This window comes from Macaca mulatta, chromosome X, assembly GCF_049350105.2.
Source record: "Macaca mulatta isolate MMU2019108-1 chromosome X, T2T-MMU8v2.0, whole genome shotgun sequence".
NCBI classification, from domain to species: domain Eukaryota; kingdom Metazoa; phylum Chordata; class Mammalia; order Primates; family Cercopithecidae; genus Macaca; species Macaca mulatta.
Genome location: NC_133426.1, coordinates 54,435,892 through 54,456,743, shown reverse-complemented (window position 1 = coordinate 54,456,743; position 20,852 = coordinate 54,435,892). Strand labels below are relative to the sequence as shown.

Genomic DNA, 20,852 nt, shown 5'->3' with positions numbered 1-20,852 from the left:
AAACCAACAAAGCTAAGAACCCTCACAGAGTCTATTGCACACCCCCCACCCTTCCCCCCTCCACCTCCACAGGAACAGGCGCTGGTATACACAGCTGAGAGACCCACAGATGGTTCAGGTTCACATGATATGACTCTGCGGACAACCCCCAGTACCATCCGGGAGCCAGGTAGACTCGCTGGGTAGCTAGACCCAGAAGACAGACAACAATCACTGCATTTCGACTCACAGGAAGCCACATCCATAGGAAAAGGGGGAGACTACTACATCAAGGCAACATCCCTTCAGCCCTAGACCTTCCCTCTGACAGAGCCTACCCAAATGAGAAGGAACCAGAAAACCAACCCTGGTAATATGACACAACAAGGCGCTTCAACACCCCCCAAAAAATCACACTAGTTCACCAGCAATGGATCCAAACCAAGAAGTCGTCCCTGATTTATCTGAAAAAGAATTCAGGAGGTTAGTTATTAAGCTAATCAGGGAGGGACCAGAGAAAGACGAAGCCCAATGCAAGGAAATCCAAAAAAATGATACAAGAATTGAAGAAAGAAATATTCAAGAAAATAGATAGCTTAAACACAAAACAGTCAAAAATTCAGGAAACTTTGGACACAATTTTAGAAATGCAAAATGCTCTGGGAAAGTCTCAGCAGTAGAATTGGACAAGTAGAAGAAAGAAATTCAGAGCTCGAAGACAAGGTCTTCGAACTAACCTGATCCAACAAAGACAAAGAAAAAAGAATATTATGGACAAAGTCTCCAAGAAGTCTGGGATTATGTTAAACAAACACATTTAAGAATAATCGGTGTTCCTGAGAAAGGAGAGAACTGTAAAAGCTTGGAAAACATATTCAATGGAATAATCAAGAAAAACTTCCCCAGCCTTGCTAGAGACTTAGACATCCAAATACAAGAAGCACAAAGAATACCTGGAAAATTCATCGCAAAAAGATCTTCACCTAGGCACATTGTCATAAGGTTATCCAAAGTTAAGACGAAAGAAGGAATTTTAAGAGCTGCAAGACAAAAGCACCAGGTAACCTATAATGGAAAACTTACCAGATTAACAGCAGAGCAGAAACCCTACAATCCAGAAGGGATTGGGGCCCAATCTTCAGCCTCCTCAAACAAAACAATTATCAGTCAAGAATTTTGTATCCAGCAAAACTAAGTATCATATATGAAGGAAAGATACAGTAATTTTCAGACAAACAAATGCTGAGAGAATTCACCATTACCAAGCCACCACTACAGGCATTGCTAAAAAGAGCTCTAAATCTTGAAACAAATCCTGGAAACACATCAAAACAGAACCTCTTTAAAGCATAAATAACACAGGACCTATAAAACAAAACTACATGTTAAAAAGCAAAAACAAAAAACAAAAAAATCAAAGTACATGGGCAACAAAAAGCATGATGAAAGTAACAGTACCTCACATTTCAATACTAACATTGAATGTAAATGGCCTAAATTCTCCACTTAAAAGATGCAGAATGGGTAAGAACTCACCAACCATCTGCTGCCTTCAGGAGACCCACCTAACACAGAAGGACTAACATAAAAGTAAAGAGGTGGAAAAAGGCATTTCATGCAAATGGACACCAAAAGCAAGCAGGGGTAGCTATTCTTATATCAGATAAAACAAATTTTAAAGCAACAGCAGCCAGAAGAGACAAAGAGGGACATTATATAATGGTAACAGCCTTGTCCAACAGGAAAATTTCACAATCCTAAACATATATGCACCTAACACTGGAGCTCCCAAATTTATAAAACAATCACTAATAGACCTAAGAAATGAGATAGACAGCAACACAATAATAATGGGGGACTTCAGTACTCCACTGACAGCACTAGACAGGTCATCAAGACAGAAAAGTAAACAAAGAAACAATGGATTTAAACTACACCTTGGAACAAATTGACTTAACAAATATATACAGAACATTTCATCCAACAACCACAGAATACACATTCTATTCAACAGCACATGGAACTTTCTCCAAGATAGACCATATGATAGGCCATAAAATGAGCCTCAATAAATTTAAGAAAATTGAAATTATATCAAGCACTCTCTCAGGCCATAGTGGAATAAGACTGGAAATCAACTCCAAAAGGAACCTTCAGAATTGTATCAAGCACTCTCTCAGACCACAGTGGAATGAAACTGGAAACCAACTCCAAAAGGAACCTTCAGAACCATGCAAATAAATAAAAATTAAATAATCTGCTCCTGAATGAGCATTGGGTCAAAAATGAAATCAAGATGCAAATTTAAAAATTCTTTGAACTGAGAGAATAATGACACAACCTATCAAAACCTCGGGGATACAGTAAAGGCAGTGCTAAGAGGAAAGTTCATAGCCCTAAGTGCCTACATCAAAAAGACTGAAAGAGCACAAACTGACATTCTAAGTTCACATCTCAAGGAACTAGAGAAACAAGAATAAGCCAAACCCAAACCCAAGAGAAGAAAGGAAATTACCAAGATCGGAGCAGAACTAAATGAAATTGAAACAAACAAACAAACAAAAATACAAAAGGTAAGTAAAACAAAAATCTGGTTATTTGAAAAGATAAATAAAATTGATAGATCATTAGCAAGATTAATCAGGAAAAGAAGAGAGAAAACCCAAATAACCTCACTAAGAAACCAAATAGGAGTTATTACAACTGACACCACTGAAATACAAAAGATCATTCAAGGGTACTATGAACATCTTTATGCAAATAAAGTAGAAAACCTAGAAGAGGTGGATAAATTCCTGGAAAAATATAACCCTCCTAGCTTAAATCAGGAAAAATTAGATACCCTGAACAGACCAATAACAAGCAGCGAGGTTGAAATGGTAATTTAAAAATTACCAACAAAAAAAAAAGTTCAAGACCAGACAGATTCACAGCAGAATTCTACCAGACATTCAAAGAAGGGGTACCAATCCTTTTGACACTATTCCACAAGATAGAGAAAGAAGGAACTCTCCCTAATTCATTCTGTGAAGCCAGCATCACCCTAATACCAAAACCAGGAAAGGATATAACCAAAAAAGAAAATTACAGATCAATATCCTTGATGAACATGGTTGCTAAAATCCTTAACAAACTACTAGCTAACAGAATCCAACAACATATCAAAAAGATAATCCAGCATGATCAAGTGGGTTTCATACCAGGGATGCAGAGGTGGTTTAACATATGCAAGTCAATAAATGTGATACACCACATAAACAGAATTAAAAACAAAAATCACATGATCACCTCAATAGATGCAGAAAAAAGCATTCAACAAAATCCAGCATCACTTTGATTAAAACTCTCAGCAAAATCGGCATACAAGGGACATACCTTAGTGTAATAAAAGCCGTCTATGACAAACCCACAGCCAACATAATACTGAATGGGGAAAAGTTGAAAGCATTCCCTCTGAGAACTGGAAAAAGACAAGGACACCCACTGTCACCACTCCTCTTCAAGATAGTGCTGGAAGTCCTAGCCAGAGCAGTCAGGCAAGAAAAAGAAATAAAAGGCATCCAAATTGCTAAAAAGGAAGTCAAACTGTCACTGTTTGCTGACAATATGATTGTTTACCTTGAAAATCCTAAGGACTCCTCCAGAAAGCTCCTAGAACTGATAAAAAAAATTCAGCCAAGTTTCTAGATACAAAATTAATGTACACAAATCAATAGCTCTGCTATATACCAACAGCAACCAAGCAGAGAATCAAATCAAGAACTTAACCCCTTTTGCAATAGCTGCAGAAATAAAATAAAATACTTAGGAATATACCTAACCAAGGATGTGAAAGATCTCTACAAGGAAAACTACAAAACACTGCTGAAAGAAATCACAGATGACACAAACAAATGGAAACACATCCCATGCTCATGGATGGGTAGAATCAATATTGTGAAAATGACCATATTGCCAAAAGCAATCTACAAATTCAACATAATCCCATCAAAATACCACCATCGTTCCACACAGAATTAGAAAAAAACAATGCTAAAATTGATATGGAAACAAAAAAGAGCCCACATAGCCAAAGCAAGACTAGGCAAAAAGAACAATTGTGGAGGCATCGCACTACCTGATTTTAAACTATACTATAAGGCCATAGTCAACAAAACAGTGTGGTACTGGTATAAAAATAGGCACACAGACGAATGGAACAGAATAGAGAACCAGAAATAAACCCAAATACTTATAGCCAACTGATCTTCAACAAAGCAAACAAAAACATAAAGCAGGTAAAGGACAGCCTATTCAACAAATCATGCTGGGATAATTGGCTAGCCACATGTAGGAGAATGAAACTGGATCCTCATCTCTCACCTTATATAAAATCAACTCAAGAAGGACTTAAACCTAAGACCTGAAACTATAAAAATTCTAGAAGATAACATTGGAAAAACCCTTCTAGACATTGACTTAGGCAAGGATTTCATGACCAAGAATCCAAAAGCAAATGCAATACAAACAGAGATGAATAATTGGGACCTAATTTAACTAAAGAGCTTTGCAAGGCAAAAGGAAAACTCAGCAGAGTAAACAGACAACTCACAGAGTGGGAGAAAATTTATACAATGTATACATCTGACAAAGGACTAATATCCAGAATCTACAAAACTCAAATCAGTAAGAAAAAAACAAATAATCCCACCAAAACATGGGCTAAGGACATGAGTAGACAATTCTCAAAAGAAGATACACAAATGGCCAAGAAATACATGAAAAAAATGCTCAACATCACTAATGATCAGGGAAATGCAAATCAAAACCACAATGAGATACTGCCTTACTCCTGCAAGAATGGCCATAATCAAAATATCAAAAAACAGTAGATATTGGTGTGGATGCAGTGAACAGGGAACACTTCTACACTGCTGGTGGGAATGTAAACTAGTACAGCCACTATGAAAAACAGTGTGGAGATTCCTTAAAGAACTAAAAGCAGAACTACCATTTGATCCAGCAATCCCACTACTGGGTATCTACCCAGAGGAACAGAAGTCATTATTCAAAAGATACTTGCACACACGTTTATAGCAGCAAAATCCACAATTGCAAAATCATGGAACCAACCCAAATACCCATCAATAAACGAGTGGATAAAGAAATTGTGGTATATGTGTATAGGATGGAATACTATGCAGCCATAAAAAGGAATGAATTAACAGTATTTGCAGTGACCTGGATGAGACTGGAAACTATTATTCTAAGTGAAGTAACTCAGGAATGGAAAACCAAGTATCATATGTTCTCACTGATATGTGGGAGATAAGCTGTGAGGATGCAAAGGCATAAGAATGATACAATGGAGTTTGGGGACTTGGGGGAAAGAGTGGGGGGGGGGGCAAGGGATAAAAGACTACAAATATGTTGCAGAGTATACTACTTGGGTGAAGGGTGCACCAGAATCTCACAAATCACCACTAAAGAACTTACTCATGTAACCAAATACAATAACTTACAGAAAAATAAAAAATAATAAATAAAATTGTTAGTTTATGGTTATGTGAATTTCATCTCAATAAAAAATTTTAGGGCCGGGCGCGGTGGCTCAAGCCTGTAATCCTAGCACTTTGGGAGGCCGAGACGGGCAGATCACGAGGTCAGGAGATCGAGACCAGCCTGGCTAACATGGTGAAACCCCATCTCTACCAAAAAAATACAAAAAACTAGCCGGGCGAGGTGGCAGGCGCCTGTAGTCCCAGCTACTCGGGAGGCTAAGGCAGGAGAATGGCGTAGACCCAGGAGGTGGAGCTTGCAGTGAGCTGAGATCCGGCCACTGCACTCCAGCCTGGGCGACAGAGCAAGACTCCGTCTCAAAAAAAAAAAAAAAATTTAATTTAAAAACTTAAAGTGTCATATATAAATGCAGTTAAAAAATAATGACATGTATCTCCATGTGGATAGTATCAGGCAAAAAAAAAAGAAAAAAGAAATACATGACTACCCAGGTACTCAATATTTTATTACCTTAGAAGCCCTTCCCAATACACACAGCACTCCCTCTATACAAAAACAACCACTACCCTAAATTTTGTAGTTTCTTGTTTCTATTTAATTTGTTAGCTATGTTTGTATCCTTATATAATATCTTTTGCCTGTTTTTGAATTTTATATAAAAGATTATTTTATGTTTTCTTTTAGGACTTGCTTTTTCAGTTAACATTATGTTTCTGAGCTTCATCCATGCTGGCCCATGTAACAATAAATTATTCATTTCACTGCTGTATGTGCTTCATTGTCTAAACAAACCACAATTTTATTTATTCATTCATTCTACTTCTGATGTACTTTTATATTGCTTCTAATTTTCTGCTATTACAAACGATGTCACAATAGGCATTTTTGTACATGATTCCTCATGTAAATATGTGACAGATTCTCTAGAGCTGTGCTATCCAATAAGGTAGCCACCAGCTACATGTGCCTTGCATTTATTTATTTATTTATTGGAACAGACTCATAGATCCCTATTTTATTCAATGGTTATAATCTGTTAACATTGTTATTTATTATGATGATCAAATTGCTTCAGATCTGGCCAGTGCAAACTCCTTCAAGGTGACTCCTATGTCCTTGTGACATGCACCTATCATCTGGAGGACATTTCCTTATAACTTCCCTGGTCCAGCCCTGGAATCAGCTATTACTCCAAGGCATTGTGAGTCTTTTTTAGTCGGAAGTAATACTTAAAATCCAAGATCTGGGTCCTAGGTGTGCCCATTGCTACAATAGGGAAATTTTTTCTTTCAATTCAGCAACAAAGTCAAAATGAGTAATTTTCCTTTCTGCCCTTCTGCTTGGCAGGGTTTATTTCTCCTTTACCCTTACACTAAGGTACAGTCTTTAGAAATTTCATCTTTTTTCTGCTCAGGGGTTCTCCTATTAGATTTCCAACACTGGGTAGGCTCCAAGCACAAATAACAGCTGCATGAATTTGCAAATATACTAAGATAGATAAATAGAGTTTTAAAACTCTAAGATAGAGAGATAGATAGATAGATAGATAGATAGATAGATAGATAGATAGATAGATAGATAATCTTCATCACTCAGAACAAGATATACAGAACAGTCAGGCATGGTGACTTATGCTTATAATCCCAGCACTTTGGGAGGCGGAGGTGAGAGGATCACTTGAGGCCAGGAGTTCAAGACCAGCCTGGGCAACATAGCGAAACCCATCTCTACAAAAACTATAAAAACTGGCCAGGCGTGGTGGCATGCACCTGTAGTCCCAGCTACTTAGGAGGTTGAAGTGGGAGGATCGCTTGAGCCCGGGAGACAGAGACTACAGTGAGCCAAGAGCACACCACTACATTCCATCCTGGTTGACAGACTGAGACCCTGCCTCAAAAAAAAGAATGGCCTGGCATAGTGGCACACACTTGTAGTCCCAGCTACTTGGGAGGCTGAGGTGGGGGTGTTGCTAGAGCCCAGGGGTTTGAGGTTACAGTGAGTTATGATCTCACCACTGCATTCCAGTCTGCAGGGTGAGACTCAGTCTCTTAAAAAAAAGAGAGAGACGGAACATTTCTCTCAGAAGTTTCCCTCATGCCCCTTCCCAGTCCTGCTCCCTAAGTGTAGACACTATCTTGACTTCTAACACCATAGGTTACTTTTACCTGTTCTTGAAGTTCATTGAAGTGGAATCAAATAGTATATACTCATCTGTGCCTGCCTTCTTTCACTTCGCACTAGGTTTGTGAGGTTCATCCATGTTGTAGCGTGTTTCCATCATTTGTCCTCTTTAATTCTCAGTAGAATCTCATTGTACGCATATACTCTACCTTGTTTTTTTTTTGTTTTTTTTTTTTGTTTGTTTTGAGACGGAGTCTCGCTCTGTCGCCCGGGGCTGGAGTGCAGTGGCCGGATCTCAGCTCACTGCAAGCTCCGCCTCCCGGGTTCACGCCATTCTCCTGTCTCAGCCTCCCGAGTAGCTGGGACTACAGGCCCCCGCCACCTCGCCCGGATAGTTTTTTGTATTTTTTAGTAGAGACGGGGTTTCACCATGTTAGCCAGGATGGTCTCGATCTCCTGACCTCGTGATCCGCCCGTCTCAGCCTCCCAAAGCGCTGGGATTACAGGCTTGAGCCACCGCGCCCGGCCATACTCTACCTTGTTTTGAGGATTTATCTGCTTCTTAATCAATGGTAGTTCAATAGGGCATTTTAAACTTTTACATTCTATTAAATTTTAGTTGTTTAAATCAGGAAGGTCATTCAGGTTATCCTGCTGCCCAAAATGGAAGCCCACCTGAAATTATTTGATTTAGAAAATTTGTTTTCTCAATTTCTGGTAAAGTGCTGTGCAAATGTACTTTCAAGAACCAATTCACCCAGAATGCCAATGATCAGCCCCTCCTACATAGAAATTTTCCACCAAAAATCAGGATGTAAAACAAAGTGTGAGTGCAAGTCCAAAAGGTATTGGTATAGAATCCACTGGCCCAGAAACATGTCCTAAGGGAAGTATAGTATCATTAGATATAGTATCAAGAGTTGATCATTAAAGGATTTGGGGAGGTGATCAGGAGCAGAGGAGGCATTGCAGTTAAAGAGAAGAACACAAGCAAAGACAAAAAGGAATAGCACATTGAGGGGATAATAATAAATAAGTGAAAGAATAGGCCCTAATAAATTATAGAAGTAGCATCTCTCATCACCCAAGATAATTTCATTCACCCCAACACGAAGGTTCCCCTAAAAAATGTTAGGAATGAAAGGCAGGAACCCGAGTGCCTCATAAGAAATATTTCTAAGATCAGCACAGTTATCCAATACAGCACCAAGATTGAGACTGGAGCTGTAATGGGGCCTGAGTTAAGGCCAATAAGAGATTAAGTAAAGATAGGGGGCCGAAGAGGGGCCAAGTTTGGACCTCTTGTAGTGAAATTCGGATCTAGGCTAGATTTGGAGGCAGCAGCAGACCTCGGATTGGAGAAGTGGTCAGGATTTGGTTGGACAAAGGGTCAGGACTTCATTTGTATACAGGACAGAGATTAGAAATGGCTTTTATTTAGAAGAGTTCAAACATGAGTTGAATTTGGGTCTAGGTTAAGTATAAAAGAATTAGAATTAGGCTTCAATAAGGGATTTTGACTGTGTCTTTATTTATGCAAATGGGAATTCATGGTTTCCTGTTTTATTCAATGGGTCATACCTGCTAGAATCCCTTTCACAGGACCTGGTTTTGGTAGCGGGTAGGAATGAGCAGGAAGCAGCCCTCATCCCTTACTGTGCAGCGTCATATTTCTCAGGACTCGGCTCCTCTGTCCCCTCTCAGAAACATACAACCAGATAAGCTATGTTTCCTGAGATCCTGCCACACACACACCAACCAGGCAGTTAATAAGTCCAGGCCAAATCAGTTAAGATAATTTCTAATATATATTGGGTTAGCACGCTGGACACTGTGCTAAGCATTTTACATGCACTCATCCATTTAATTCTCAAGGTAACCTATTTAGGTTGGAGCTATTATTAATTCTCATTTACAAATGAGGGAAGTGAGGAACAGAAAGGTTAAGGCATTATCGCAGAGTCACATAGCTGGTAGCAGAAACTGGATTTGAATCCAGAAGTCAAATTTCAGAGTTCTGCTGTTCATACTATATAGCTTTAAATTCTCACCTGTTTTTCTGTTTTGTTTTGTTTTGTTTTGTCTTTTTTAATGTTGGAGTCAATGTTAAACTACCTTCATAATCCCAGGGGGGACTCCTAAAAATGCCAAGCTCACTCCCACCTCAGGTCCTTTGAACTTGCTGGTTCCTATGCCTGGAGTGCTCTTTCCCCAGACCTTTGCATAACTGAATCTTTATCCTTTAGGTCTCCACTCAAACATTACCTTTCAAAGAGACCTTTGCTGACAAGCCTAATTGAAATAGAACACCTACCAATCACATAGCTAGGTCCTGGAGTCACTCTCTTATGCACTTCCTCTGGTTTATTCTTAATCATTGCACTTATTCCCAACTGACTTGATATAATGATTTTTAAAATATTTTTTCTTACCTGCAGTACAGTATAATGATTTATTTAGTGTTCATTTCCTCCCACTAAAAAGTAAAACCCAGGTCAGGCGCGGTGGCTCATGCCTGTAGTCCCAGCACTTCGGGAGGCTGAGGCAGGCAGATCACGAGGTCAGGAGATCGAGACCATCCTGGCTAACACGGTGAAACCCTGTCTCTACTAAAAATACATGGAGGAGGTGCTTTAGAGTTTGTGAGTCTGTCCACCACAAGGCTCATCTTGTATTTTTCCCAGCACTAGCCTTAGAATGAGCCATTTCTCCAATGATCCTTGGTTCCTTTTAGTGGAGAATGTTATTGAGAAGTCAAGATCTGGGCACTAGAGATGTTCATTACTACTAGGGTGTTGCTGCTCCCAGACTCCTTCCAGATAGAGCTAGAAAACAGAAAGATGATATGTAGGTAGGTAGGTAGGTAGGTAGATAAATCATTTATAGATATAGATATGCATGTATTCTGTATATACACATATCTTCATATTTATATTTAGTTTATATCTATATTTCTATATATAGAAAACCATGAATTCAGTTTCCAATTCCTATATTATATACCAGGATTAATTCTAGTTTTGACCCTTTCCATATTTTTAACTCCCTTCTCTGATAATGAGAAACCTGGATTTTATTATCCTCAAAACATTTTTCTCTTTATTCTACCCCTTTGTATATAATCAATCTCCTGAGCCAAGTGGGCTGCCACCCTGCTTTGCTTCCTCCCTCAGTCAGTACCCAATGCTCCAGGGCCACCACTCACTGTTATTTTCTTTGCTTGGGTCACAAAGCCTGCCAAGCTGCCAGCCCACTCTGCAGCTTTCACTCAGGCCCTAATCCCCAATGCACCACTGTCAATCCCTTAATATTTCTTGAAAAAGTAAATAAATAAGTGAATGAATGAATGAATAAAGCGTATTCTCTTTGCTACCTCAGGCATATAGCCGCCAACTCCATTCAATTCTAGCTCTGCCAATAAAAACTCCTTGTCTCTATATTTGCAGCCTAGTTTAGGTCCTATCATTCCCAACCTAGGTTACTGTCCACCTGCCACCTTTCCCCCTCTTATCCATCCTATCTACCAAATCAAGTCTGAATTTTATTCATATCTCACTCCTCTACTCCAGAATATTCAGTGGTTCACTAAGGCTCACTGGAGAAAGGTGGAGCCCCCAGTCGTTGTGTTAAACCTTTCTAGATATGGCGCTCTTGGCATCCTCTTCTACCTTTCCTACGCTCAGGTTAGAATGGTTAACATATCAAAAATAGAAGCTATCAGAAGAAAACTCCCACAGTCTCCCACCGTATTTGCCCACCTACTCACACACGTGCCAATCCTATTACTGTGGATTACAGGTTGCTGCTCCTAAGGCCAACCTTTCTACTTGAACACCTGATCCCACCCCCTTTTACTTAATCAACACATCGTTCCAGCAATTCTCCCATCTCTCCTTAATTACATTCAGTAATATATATACAGAATAAAACTTCACAAGCAATGAGGTATGTCCTGGGAATGTAGAACTGGTTCAATAAAAAACATAATGCACCATACAAAACAGATTACATCAAAAAAAACAAATTATCATATCAATTGATGCAGAAAATCAACTAAAAAAGTTCAACACCCATTCATGACTTAAAAAAAAAAAACACACTCAAGGCTGGGCGTGGTGGCGCATGCCTTTAATCCCAGCACTTTGGGAGGCCAAGGAGGGCGGATCACTTGAGGTCAGGAGTTCGAGACCAGCCTGGCCAAAGTAGAGATGAAACCCCGTCTATACTAAAAAGTACAAAAATTAGCCGGGCATGGTGGCTGGTGCCTTTGATCCCAGCTACTTGGGAGGCTAAGGCAGGAGAATCGCTTGAACCGGGGAGGCAGAGGTTGCAGTGAGCTGAGATCGTGCCACTGCACTCCAGCCTGGGTGACAGAGCGAGGCTCCATCTTAAAAAAAAAAAAAAAAAGCACTCAGCAAATAGGAATAGAAGGGGATTTCTTCAACTTGATAAAGAGTATCTATGAGCCGGGTGCACTGGCTCATGCCTGGAATCCCAGCACTTTGGGAGGCCGAGGCAGCAGGTCACTTAAGGTCAACAGTTCAAGACCAGCCTGGCCAACATGGTGAAACCTCAACTTTACAAAAAATACAAAAATGCTCACGCCTGTAATCCCAACACTTCGGGAGGCCCAGGCAGGTGGATCACCTGAGGTCAGGAGTTCGATACCAGCCTGACCAACATGGTGAAACCCCATCTCTACTAAAAATACAAAATTAGCCGGGCGTGGTGTTGCATGCCTGTAATCCCAGCTACCAGAGAGGCTGAGGCAGGAGAATCGCTTGAACCTGGGAAATGGAGGTTGCAGTGAGCTGAAATCACGCCATTGCACTCCAGCCTGGACAACAAGAGCAAAACTCCGTCTCAGAAAACAAACAAACCAAGAAGACAAAACAAACAAACAAAAAATTACCTGGACATGGTGGCATGTGCCTATAATCCCAGCTCCTTGAGAGGCTGAGGCAAGAGAATCACTTGAACACAGGAGGTGGAAGTTGCAGTGAGCCAAGATAGCTTTACTTCACTCCAGCCTGGGCTACAGAGTGAGTGAGACTCCATTTCCAAAAAAAAAAAAAAGAAGACATGGAAGAAAATCTTTATGGCATGGGCATAAGCAAACAGTTATTAGACACAAAGGCACAATCTAAATAAGATGTAATTGATAAACTGGAATTCCTCAAATTGTAAAACCTTTGCTTTTAGAAACTCACTGCTGAAAGAAGGAAAAGATTAACTACCAAGTGAGAAATAATATTTGCAAATCACATATTCAACAAAAAACATGTAGCCAGAATCCACAAAAATCAATAATAAGAAAACAAATAATCCAGTTTAAATATGGGCAAAAGACCCAAGCAGATACTTGACCACAAAGGCTACAGGGTGGCAAATAAGCACATGAAAAGATATTCACCATAATTAGCCATTATGGAAATAAAAGCTAAAAGTACAATAACTACTGACATATACTATGACAATACCTAAAAGTTTAAAATATAACAATGTCGAGTGCTGGTGAGGATGCAGGAGAACCAGAATTCTCAAACCTTGCTGGCAGATATGCAAAATGGCAGAACTGCTCTGGAACATAGTTTGGCAGTTCCTTATAAACTTAAACATATAATTAACATATGACCCAGAAATCCCATACCAAGTATTTACCCTAGAGAAATTAAAACTATGTACATAAAAAGCCTGTACACAAATGTTTTTAAGAAGTCCATTCATAATCACCAAAAATGGAAACAACCCAATATCCTTTAATGACTGAATGTATAGACAACCTGTGGTATGTATATCCATATAATGGAATACTAATCCAGAAGAAAAAACCAATAATTGATACACAAACCAACTTCAATGAATCTCAAAGGCACTATACTGAATAAACGAAGTTATTCTCAAAAATCACTTACTCCTTTTATAATTCCATTTACATAGTAACAGAAAGCAGACCAGTGGTTGTCAGAATTTAGAAATGAGGAAAGGGCATGACTACAAAGAAAGAGCACACAGCAGTTTTGGGGTTAATCGTACTGTTCTGTAACCTGGTTGTGGTAACCAGGATTAACATATATCTGTTAACCAATCTACATACGCATTAAAGTTTATAGGACAATAAACAAAAAATTTATAATAAGCTAATTTTAAAAGTTAAAAGATAATTTTGAAAACAAATGACTTCTGCTAACAGGACAAGATGAATTAAATGCAATTTTCTCTATCCCACTAAAAACCCTAGATACTATATATAAAACAAAGATAAGAAGGCTCTGAAAGGTGGAGAGAAAAGAGCATACTGGCTAGAGATGTTGGAACCTGAGGAAATACAATGTGTTAAGTTCTCTGGGTTTTCTTATTTGTAAACCCTTATTGAAATATAAATCACATAGCATGTAATTCACCCATTTAAAGTAAACACATCAATGGCTTTTAGTATATTTACAGGATTGTGCAATCACCATCACAATCAATTTTAAAGCATTTTCATTAGCCCCAAAAGAAACTCCACACCGATTAGCAGTCATTTCTCATATGTCCCCAACTCACCCCCCAGTTCTAGACAGCTATGAATCTATTTTATGTCCCTATATATTTACCTCTTCTGGGCATTTCATATGAATGGAATCATATAATATTTAGTCCTCTGTGACTGCCTTCTTTCACTTAGCTTAATGTTTCAAGGTTTATCCATGTTGTAGCATGATCAATACATCATTTCCTATTATTGCTGAATAATATTCCATTGTATGGATATACCACATTTGGTTTGTCCATTCATCAGTTGACAGACTAAATTATTTCACTTTTTAGCTACAATGAATAATGCTGCTACGAACATTGGTGTACAAATTATTGTCTGGACATATGTTTTTATTTTTCTTGGGCTTATACCTAGTGGTGGTGTTGCTGGGACTTATGGTACCTCTTTTTGAAGAACTGCCAGACTATTTTCTAAAGTGGCTGTACCATTTTACATGTGAGTAGCAACAACAAGGAACTCCAGCGTCTCCCACTAGAGAGGTATAAGTGAAAGCATAAGTAGGTAGACAGAAGTTCCCTCCGTGTCAACGAAGGCCAAGTGGAGAACCTAGACTTCTACTCACACCTGGCAGTAATGAAGCAGTGCATCCCCACTCACTTCACCCAGCAGAGCAGTGTCACAGGAACCCAGATAAAGCAGACTGGGGCTGGGCACAGTGGCTCACGCCTGTAATCCAAGCACTTTGGGAGGCCAAGGTGGGCAGATCACCTGAGGTCGGGAGTTCGAGACCAGCCTGACCAACATGGAGAAACCCTGTCTCTACTAAAAATACAAAACTAGCTGGGCGTGGTGGCACATGCCTGTAATCCCAGCTACTAGAGAGGCTGAGGCAGGAGAATCGCTTGAACCCGGGATGTGGAGGTTGCGGTGAGCGGAGATCACACCATTGCACTCCAGCCTGGGCAACAAGGGCAAAACTCTGCCTCAAAAAAAAAAAAAAAAAAAAAAGCAGATTGGAATAAAATCTAGAGTCTCATAATTCCCAAAATGTCCAGATTTTAATAAAAAAATTACTCATCAACAGAAATAATTCAAACTGAATGCAAAAGACAACCATTAGATGCTAACACCAAAATGACAGAGATTTTTTTAACTATCTGAGAAAGATTTTAAATTAGCCATCATAAAATTGCTTCAACAAGCAATTATGAATGTGCTTAAAACAAATGAAAAAATAGAAAGTCTCATCAAAGAAATATAAAGCCTCTACAAATAAACAGAAGATATGAAGAAGAAGAAAATGGAAATTTTAGAATAGAAAAATACATTAACCAAAATTTTAAAATTCAATGAATGGTCCCAACGGAAAAAATGGAGGCAACAGAGGAAAGAATCAGGGAACTCAAATATTGAACAGTGGAAATTATCCAATCAGAGAAACAGAAAGAAAATAGACTCAGAAAAATGAAGAGAGCCTCAGCAACCTGTAGAACTATAGCAAGAGACAATAATATATAACATTAATGTCATCAGACTCCTGAAAGGACAAGAGAATGAAGAGAGAGCTTTTAAAAAAAAGGACTCAGAAATAATGGATATATATTTCCCAAGTTTGGAAACAAAGACATTTACAAATTAAAGAATTCACAAGAACCCCAAACTTATCATAGTCAAACTGCTGAAACCAAAGGCAAAGTCTTGAAAGCAGCAAAAGAGAAACCAAACTTAGCTATAGTGGGAAAATGATTATAACACACAGATTTCTCATAGATAGACAGATAGATAGATAGATAGATAGATAGATAGATAGATAGATAGATAGATAGATAGATAAGATAATTTCCTGTATATGTAGACCCAAGATTCAGATTTATATCCTTTTCATTCTCCCTAAAGAAAATATTTTAACATTTCTTGAAGGGTATGTCTGCTGCTGATAAATTTCTTTTTTTTTTTTTTTTTTGAGACGGAGTCTCGCTATGTCGCCCAGGGTGGAGTGCAGTGGCCGGATCTCAGCTCACTGCAAGCTCCGCCTCCCGGGTTTTTACGCCATTCTCCTGCCTCAGCCTCCCGAGTAGCCGGGACTACAGGCGCCCACCACCTCGCCCGGCTAGTTTTTTGTATTTTTTAGTAGAGACGGGGTTTCACCGTGTTAGCCAGGATGGTCTCGAACTCCTGACCTCGTGATCCGCCCGTCTCGGCCTCCCAAAGTGCTGGGATTACAGGCTTGAGCCACCGCGCCCGGCCGATAAATTTCTATACTTCTCTGTCTCTGAGAAAGTATATCTTCTTCACTTTGGGAGGATAATTTCACTGGATATAAAATTTTAGGTTGGTGAGTTTTGAATCTCAGTACTTTAAATATTTCACTCCATACTCCTCTTGCCTGCATTATTTCTGACAAGAAGTCTGCTTTAATTTTTATTCTTGTTCCCTATAGAAACGATTTTTATTATCCTCTGGTTTGAGATTTCCTCCTTGTATTTAGTTTCCTTCAGTTTGAATATGACACATCCTTGGTTAAGTTTTGGTATTTATTCTGCTTGCTATTCTCTGAGAATTACGGATCTCTGGTTTGGTGCCTGTCATTAACTTTGGAAATTTCTCAGCCATCGTTATATCAAATATTTATTCTGCTCCATTCTCTTTCTTCTCCTCATATTCCAATTATGTTCATGCTACATCTTTTTGAAGTAGTCTACAGTAATTGAATGTTCTGAGTTTTTAAAATCCTTTTACATCTTGCAATTTATATTAGAATTACCTATTGACATCTCTTCAAACTCACTGAGTTCAATAACCCAGCCATAATAAATTTACTGATGAGCCTATCTATCTAAAATATTCTTCATTTCTGTTAGATTCTTAGCATTTCATTTTCATCCCTTGGAAGAATTTATATGTCTCTACTTATATTACCAATCTATTATTTCATGTTTTCTAATTTTTCCATTATAGCCCTCAATATATTAATCATAGATATTTTAAGGTCCTGTCTGAAATTCCAATATCTGTATCACATCTGAGCTTGGTTCTGATACTTGCTTGGTCCTTTGAGACTGCTTTTGCTTGCTTTTTGATGTGCCTTCTAATTTTTTTTGTTAAAAGACAAATAGATGGTATCAAGTTATACAAGCTAAAGTAAAATACCTTTAGCATAACAATTTGTTAGTCTGGTTAGGAGTTGGGTTTTTTTATGTGTGCTGAAGCTATTGGTGCCGGAGGCTTCAAATACCTCAAGTGACCCTTGTTTATGTCACTCCTCTTGACTTTGTGCTTTCCTAAATACTCCTCTTCAGAGAAAATCGTTTTCAGATAAAGGAAAACTAAGAGAATTTGTTGACAGAGGAAGGCAGACAAAAAGAAAACAGAGGAAATAAACAGAAACTAAGTGATGAACTTATGACCTAATATAGCAATAATTATAGTAAGGGGGTGGGGCAAGATGGTAGAATAAAAGGCTCCACCAATTGTCCCCCCTACAAGAACACCAATTTAACAACTAACTACACACAACGAAATACTTTCATAAGAACAAAACATCAGGTAAGCACTTACAGTACCTGGTTTTAATTTCATATCGCTGAAACAGGAACTGAAAAGATAGCAAAACCAGTCCTGAAGCAGCAACACCACCCCTCCACCATCCCCCCAGCAGTGGCAGCGGGGTGCAGAAAGCGGAGATTGCAGCAACTGTGAAGCATTGAACTCAATGCTACTCTATTATAGCAGAAAGCAAAACCAGACCAAACTCAGATGATGCCCACCCATAGAGGTGGCATTTAAACCAGCCCTAGTCAGAGGGGAATCAATGATCCCTGGAGTCAGAATCTGAGTCCCTGTAAGCCTAGCCGCCATGGGCTAAAGTGCTCTGGGGCCACAAATAAACTTGAAAGGCAGTCTAGGCCACAAGGACTGCAACACCTAGGCAAGTCCAAGTGCTGAACTGGGCCCAAGGCCACGGATACGGGGCAGGGGGCACATGACCTACTAAGATGCCAGCCTGGGTGGCTAAGGGAGTGCTGGTATCACCCCTCCCCTCACCCCAGGCTGCACAGCTTACAACCCCCAAAAAGATGCCTTCCTTCCATTTGAGGAGAGGAGACAGAAGAGTGGGGAGGACTTTGCTTTGCATCTTGGAAACCACATCAGCCACACAAGATAGGGCATAAGTCAGAGTTGTGAGGCCCCCTTTCCAGGCCCTAGCTCGCAGACAACAATTCTAGACACACTCTGGGCCAGAAAGGAAGCCACTGCCTTGAAGGACCCAGTCCTGGCACCATTAACCACCTGCTAACGGAAGAGCCCTTAGGCCCTGAATAACCAGCAATGATACCCAGATACTATGTCAGTGGCCTTGGGTGAGACTCTGAGACTTGCTGGCTTCAGTTGAGAGTCAGCACATTACCAGCTGTGGTGGCTATGGGGCAAGGATCCTCCTGAGAAAAATGGAGGGAAAAGTAAAGGGGACTTTGTCTTGCACCTTAGATACCAGCTCCACCGCAGGGAGGTAGAGTACCAAGCAGACTCTTGGGGTGTTCAATTCCAGGATATGACTCTTGGATGGCATTTCTGGACCTGCCCTTTGCCAGAGGGGAGGGCAGGGTGAGTCCCAGGCCAGGAAGCATTTACCACAAACTGACTTAAGAGACCTTGGGCCATAAGGGAACATAGGCAGTAGTCTGGCAGTACTTTCCATGGGCCTATGGTGACAGTGGCTATGTGATGAGGCTACTCTGTATTTGGAAAGGAGAGAAAAGAGTGGGAAGGACTGTGTCTTGTAGAAGGACTGTGTCTCATGGTTTGAGTGCCAGCTCAAATCTTAGAAGTCAACCAGGTAGACCTCTAAGATTTTTGACTCTAGTCCCTGGCTCCCCAGTGGCAACAATGGACCTGCCCAGGGCCTGGGGTAACTCACTACCCTAAAGAGAAGGTCACAAGCCTGGGTGGCTTTGCCACCTACTGATTATAGAGCCCCCAGGGCCTTAATCGAACATTGGCAGTAGCCAGACAGTGTTTACAGTAAACCTTGGGTGAGACCCAGTACTCTACTAGCCTCAAGTCTGACACAGCACAGTCCCAGTGGTGGTGGCTACAGGGGTGCTTGTATCACTTTTCCCCCAGCTCTAGGTGGTTCAGAACAGAGAGAGATTTTGTCTGTTTAGGAGAAAGTAGGGGGAAGAGAACAAGACTCTCTGCCTACTAATCCAGAGAATTCCTCTGAATATTGTTCAAGGCCATCAAGCTGCTACCTTTATGAGTTTGCAGGAAACACAGCGTTACTGCACTTGGGTGCCTTTTAAAGCAGATACAACTTAGATCACACCTAACTTCTTTTAAATATCTGGAAAGCCTTTCCAAGAAAGATGGGTACAAACAAGCCCAGACTGTGAAGACTACAATAAATGCCTAACTCTTCAATGTCCAGACACAGATGAACATATACAAGTATGAAGGCCATCCAGGAAAACATGACCTCACCAAATGAACTGAATAAATCACCAGGGTTCATTAGATCATTTAGCTTACCAGATGAACTAAATAAGGCACCGGGCACCAATGCTGGATATGGGACCCTTCGGATAAGAGAATTTGAAACAGCTCTTTTGAGGAAACTCAAACTCAATACAACACAGAAAAGGAATTCAGAATTCTATTAGATAAATTTAACAAAGAGATTGACATAATTTTAAAAATTAAGCGGAAATTCTAGTTGAAAAATCCAAATGGCATATTGAAGAATGCATCACAGTCATAGCAGAATTGATCAAGCAGAAAAAATAATTCGTAAGTTTGAGAACAGGCTATTTGAAAATACACAGTCAGGGCCGGGCGCGGTGGCTCAAGCCTGTAATCCCAGCACTTTGGGAGGCGGAGACGGGCGGATCACAAGGTCAGGAGATCGAGACCATCCTGGCTAACATGGTGAAACCCCGTCTCTACTAAAAAATACAAAAAAAAACTAGCTGGGCGAGGTGGCAGGCGCCTGTAGTCCCAGCTACTCGGGAGTCTGAGGCAGGAGAATGGCGTAAACCCGGGAGGCAGAGATTGCAGTGAGCCGAGATCCGGCCACTGCACTCCAGCCTGGGCGACAGAGCGAGACTCCGTCTCAAAAAAAAAAAAAAAAATTTAAATACATATGCACTCAACACTGGAGCATTCAGATATATAAAGCAAATACTATTAGAGCTAAAAAAGACAGATCGACTCCAATACAACAATAGCTGTAGATTTCAACATCCCACTTTTAGCATTGGACAAATCTTGCAGAGAGAAAAATCAAGCAAAAAAATCAGACTCAATCCACAGTATGGAATAAACGGACCTAATAGATATATATGGAACATTTCATCCAGTGACTGCAGAGTACACATTCTTTTCCTCAACACATGGATCTTTCTCAAGGACAGACCATATGTTATGTTAGGTCAAAAAACAAGTCTTAAAACATTCAAAAAATTGAAATAATATCAAGAATCTTCTCTGACCACAATGGAATAAAACTAGAAATCAATAAAAAGGGGAATTTTGTAACCTATATAAACACATGAAAATTAAACAATATGCTCCTGAATGACCACGGGTAAATGAGGAAATTAAGAAGAAAACTGATGAATTTCTTAAAACAAAAGATAATGGAAACACAACATACCAAAACCTTTGGGATAGAGCAAAAGCAGTACTAAGAGGGGAAGTTTATAGCTATAAGTGCTTACATGAAAAAAGAAAAACTTAAACAACTTAACGATGCATCTTAAATAACTAGAAA

The 20,852-nt window shown here is 39.8% G+C and overlaps 1 protein-coding gene across 3 annotated transcripts in view; it reads right to left on the bottom strand.

Moving 5' to 3' along the window:
* Window positions 1–20,852, bottom strand: part of GNL3L (G protein nucleolar 3 like) — a 148,038-nt gene that overhangs the window by 62,062 nt on the left and 65,124 nt on the right. Inside the window, exons 18-19 of one of the 3 annotated variants that reach the window (XR_013412967.1) lie at window positions 12,512–12,651; window positions 9,107–10,424 (exon numbers count right to left, since the gene is read on the bottom strand). The exons of the other annotated variants lie outside the window; for them this stretch is intronic. The gene's annotated coding sequence lies outside the window, so the exon portion shown is untranslated. Of the gene's footprint in view, window positions 1–9,106; window positions 10,425–12,511; window positions 12,652–20,852 lie in introns of those variants that run through there. 3 annotated transcript variants of the gene reach the window in all.